The sequence below is a fragment of the Scylla paramamosain genome, unplaced genomic scaffold (genome assembly GCF_035594125.1).
Source record: "Scylla paramamosain isolate STU-SP2022 unplaced genomic scaffold, ASM3559412v1 Contig1, whole genome shotgun sequence".
NCBI classification, from domain to species: domain Eukaryota; kingdom Metazoa; phylum Arthropoda; class Malacostraca; order Decapoda; family Portunidae; genus Scylla; species Scylla paramamosain.
The window spans coordinates 4,225,001-4,230,000 of NW_026973666.1; the positions used below are offsets into that span (position 1 = coordinate 4,225,001).

Consider the following 5,000-nt stretch of genomic DNA (forward strand, 5'->3'; position numbering starts at 1 on the left):
CAAATTCTTGTTTGTTGAGGCTGAAGCCCTTCGCTCTGATGGGCAGTGACGTTAGCCAGTTAGAGGCTCCCGTTTCCTGTGCAGTGAGGATTTTTCTCACTGTGGTTGCAGGCAGGATGTTTATCAGGTCTTCGAGACAGTTTCGTTGATGTTGTTGCCTATCTCTAGATATAATTCGTCCTTGCTCAGTGACTGCACTTTGGGCTATTTCACCATGTGCGTCCTGAGCAATGATCTTCTCTGTGAGGGACCTGGTGAGCTTGAGGGAGTTGAGGTTCTCCACAGTCGCCAACTTCTCAGGGGAGGTGATTCCCATCCCGCCCAGTCTTGGTGGAAGTTCGAGCAGCGCCCTTTCCCCATCTCCGATGGTGTGGTATCTCAGTAACGCTGGGAGGAAGGTGTTCCTTATCGAGACCTCCAGTGGTGCAAGGAGAGGGCTGATGCCTGGGATGGTGCGCATGGCGAATCTCCATCGATGCTGCAAGCCGTGGGTGTAGGCAGAGTAGGCTGCATGAGGCTCAGTCCTGGCCATGTCAGACAGGACTTCCACCTCATGTATCCACTCCTTCACCTTTTCTCCTATGTACTCCTTCTTGAACTCCTCTGTTCCGATGACACTACTACTACTACTACTACTACTACTACTACTACCACTGTTACCAACCTTGATTACGAGTTAGGTCCGCCCCGGGTGCCCGCCAAGACAGTGTTACCAGGACAGTGCCACTTCCTACCTCAGGGCCTTCTGCTGCTGCCTCTACTGCCACGCTGGTAACTCTGCTGGGCGGCTGAGAGAGAGAGAGAGAGAGAGAGAGAGAGAGAGAGAGAGAGAGAGAGAGAGAGAGAGAGAGTTTGTATGATTAAATGTAATTGTGTTGATTAGAAATAATATATTGTAATTTCAACACACACACACACACACACACACACACACACACACACACACACACACACACACACACACACACACACACACACACACACACACACACGTCTTGTTTACAAAATCCTCTTTTCGTGTTTGTTTTGTCCTAGTGTTTGTTGTTCAGGAGGAGGAGGAAGAGGAGGAGGAGGAAGAGGAGGAGGAAGAGGAGGAGGAGGAGGAGGAGGAGGAGGAAAAAGGTAGATTTTGTTGTGCATAGTTTTGTTTACATTCTCTCTCTCTCTCTCTCTCTCTCTCTCTCTCTCTCTCTCTCTCTCTCTCTCTCTCTCTCTCTCTCTCTCTCTCTATCTTTCTATCTGTTGTACCCTTTCATCTACTACTACTACTACTACTACTACTACAACTACTACTACTACTACTACTACTACTACAACTACTACTACTACTACTAATCATTATCATTTTCATCATTTCCTCTTTTAAATTATATAACCCTTTTTCTTCTTCTACTTCTACCACTACCATCACAACCTCCTCTCCCTCCCTGCCTCTTCCCCCCTCTCTCCCCCATTTCCCACCTCCCCTCCTCCTCCTTTCCTGCCTTCCTCTCTCTGTTACCGGGTCTTTTGGGTCCCAGGGCGGCGTCCCAGTGGTGGTGAAGGTGGTGGTGGCCGGCAGGTCTCTCGTGAGGGGGGCAGGAACTCCAGGGGCGTAGGAGCCGCAGCAGAACCCGGGAGAGACTGTAATTGGTGATTATGTAGTTAGGTTACGATTACATAGGATTATTTATTGTTAGGTGGAATTATATACAGTGTTTTTTTTAGGTTATTTATGTAGGTAATTGGTTAAAGGAGAATTACTGCTACTACTACTACTACTACTAGTATTTACATGGATCTTCAGGCATAACTCTTGAGGAAGACTTGGAGGAGGAGGAGGAGGAGGAGGAGGAGGAGGAGGAGGAGGGGCGGATGGTGACCCCTGCCACGCCTGTCACCTCCCCGCTCCCTCCAGTGTAATCGATTACATAGCCACTGTATACACCGTCTCCCTCTGTTACGTCTGGGTCTGGATTACATAGAAATTACACAAGATTACATATGGATTACTTGTTATATAGAAAGTGTGTTATATTAGGTAATTTAGAAATATATAGATTACATACAGATTACATGCGATTATATATGAATTACTTAGAATTACATAGGATTAAATAGGATTACATTTTGTGATTACCTAGATATCAGAATTACATATGCGTTGTTACAGGCTTACACAGAGAGAGAGAGAGAGAGAGAGAGAGAGAGAGAGAGAGAGAGAGAGAGAGAGAGAATAAAAAAGGAAAGAAAAAAATACAATAACTCTCTCTCTCTCTCTCTCTCTCTCTCTCTCTCTCTCTCTCTCTCTCTCTCTCTCTCTCTCTCTCTCTCTCTCTCTCTCTCTCTCTCTCTCTCTCACCTCCATAGCCATCATCCATCATAATGACCTCCAAATCTTCACCGCAATACACGTGACCTCTGACCTCCAGCCCCGTGACCCCTACACCATCTAGGGTCACCAGGGCGTGCAGGGTCAGGGGCAGGGAGGTGAGGTCAAGAGGGGTCGCGGCAGAGGCTGAAGACCAAACCTTAATATCTGGTTGAGTGGTGGCGCGGGGGGTGGTGGTGGTGGTGATGGTGGCGGCGGTGGTGGTGGTGGTGGTGGTGATGAGCCTAGAGAGAGAGAGAGAGAGAGAGAGAGAGAGATTAATTTTTTTCATAGTTATTCTTCTTTTCCTTCCTTTTCTTCCTTCCTTTTCTTTCTTTATTTGTTTTCCTATTCAAAGCAGGGGACGGATTGACTGCTGCACCCCTTCAGATTGTCAGGCCTGTCAGCTCTCACCAGACACACTGTCACCACCTACGGTACCCCACAGAGATACTTAACGGAGATTCTCAAGACAGTTTCTCGTGTTAATAATGAATAAACCTTGTATATTTGTCACTAGAAGGTAAAAACACCTTTGAAAATCTATATAACTTTGCTACAATTTTCCAGGGCCACAGAGATGACTAGCCAGGTTCTCAAGAGTGTTTCTCCTGTTAGTAATGTAGGAATATTGTTAATCTGTCACTAGAACCATAAAAACACCCTTGAAAACCCGCATCACTTCTCATTTCTCCTGTCAATAATGCAGAAATCTTGTTAATCTGTCACTAGAACCATAAAAAACACCCTTAACAACCCATTAATCTACCAATCAGCCACTAGAACCATAAAAAACACCCTTGAAAACCCGCGTCACTTCTCATTTCTCCCGTCAATAACGCAGAAATCTTGTTAATCTGTCACTAGAACCATAAAAAACACCCTTAACAGCCCATTAATCTACCAATCAGCCAATAGAACCATAAAAACACCCTTGAAAAACCCGCGTCACTTTAACAACAGCCTGTGGAACGTTTTGGTGCCCCGCTGTGGTAGTAATGCAGAAATCTTGTTAATCTGTCACTAGAACCCCAAAAAACACCCTTAACAGCCCATTAATCTACCAATCAGCCACTAGAACCATAAAAACACCCTTGAAAAACCCGCGTCACTTTAACAACAGCCAGTGGAACGTTTTGGTGCCCCGCTGTGGTAGTAATGCAGAAATCTTGTTAATCTGTCACTAGAACCCCAAAAAACACCCTTAACAACCCATTAATCTACCAATCAGCCACTAGAACCATAAAAACACCCTTGAAAACCCGCGTCACTTCTCATTTCTCCCGTCAATAATGCAGAAATCTTGTTAATCTGTCACTAGAACCCCAAAAAACACCCTTAACAGCCCATTAATCTACCAATCAGCCACTAGAACCATAAAAAACACCCTTGAAAACCCGCGTCATTTCTCATTTCTCCTGTCAATAATGCAGAAATCTTGTTAATCTGTCACTAGAACCCCAAAAAACACCCTTAACAGCCCATTAATCTACCAATCAGCCACTAGAACCATAAAAACACCCTTGAAAAACCCGCGTCACTTTAACAACAGCCTGTGGAACGTTTTGGTGCCCCGCTGTGGTAGTAATGCAGAAATCTTGTTAATCTGTCTCTAGAACCCCAAAAAACACCCTTAACAACCCATTAATCTACCAATCAGCCACTAGAACCATAAAAAACACCCTTGAAAAACCCGGTTCACTTTAACAACAGCCTGTGGAACGTTTTGGTGCCCCGCTGTGGTAGTAATGCAGAAATCTTGTTAATCTGTCACTAGAACCCCAAAAAACACCCTTAACAACCCATTAATCTACCAATCACCCAATAGAACCATAAAAACACCCTTGAAAAACCCGCGTCACTTTAACAACACCCTGTGGAACGTTTTGGTGCCCCACTGTGGTAGTAATGCAGAAATCTTGTTAATCTGTCACTAGAACCCCAAAAAACACCCTTAACAACCCATTAATCTACCAATCAGCCACTAGAACCATAGAAACACCCTTGAAAAACCCGCGTCACTTTAACAACAGCCTGTGGAACGTTTTGGTGCCCCGCTGTGGTAGAGAGTTTAAGAATATAGTTGCAGTATTTCAAAATTTACCTCCACAGTCCTTCTGCTGCATCCTGAACCTCCACATTGAAAGGGTCCTTGCTCTGTACCTCCACTCCTGTAGGATCTAGGACTTTGAACCCTCCTCCTCCTCCTCCTCCTCCTCCTCCTCCTCCTCTGTCCAGAAATGTGCAGGTGAAGAATGTGTTAAGTCCAATTGTGGAGTCTATGTAAGTTCGTATGTCTGTCTCTCCTGCCTCCATTGTGGCTGTGTCCTCGCTTACCTGAGAGAGAGAGAGAGAGAGAGAGAGAGAGAGAGAGAGAGAGAGAGAGAGAGAGAGAGAGAGAGAGAGAGAGACATTCACTATCAATCTTTTAAAACAACGACAACAATAGCAGCAACAACAGCAACAAAAGCAACAACAACAACAACAGGAACTTCTACTACTACTACTACTATTGCTATTTTGGTGATAAATTTATATATAAAATACTGAAAAAAGATAAAGAAAAGATAGATTTCAGTTTAATAATGATGCGGAGGAGGAGGAGGAGGAGGAGGAGGAGGAGGAGGAGGAGGAGGAGGAGGAGGAGGAG

The 5,000-nt window shown here is 45.0% G+C and overlaps 1 long non-coding RNA gene across 1 annotated transcript in view; it reads right to left on the bottom strand.

Moving 5' to 3' along the window:
* The window catches only part of LOC135095624 (uncharacterized), a 14,647-nt gene that overhangs the window by 4,872 nt on the left and 4,775 nt on the right, over positions 1–5,000 (bottom strand). The window contains exons 10-14 of the long non-coding RNA XR_010264459.1: positions 4,455–4,687; positions 2,342–2,595; positions 1,775–1,951; positions 1,502–1,623; positions 665–788 (exon numbers count right to left, since the gene is read on the bottom strand). This is a non-coding gene — a long non-coding RNA (uncharacterized LOC135095624). The remainder of the gene's footprint in view (positions 1–664; positions 789–1,501; positions 1,624–1,774; positions 1,952–2,341; positions 2,596–4,454; positions 4,688–5,000) is intronic.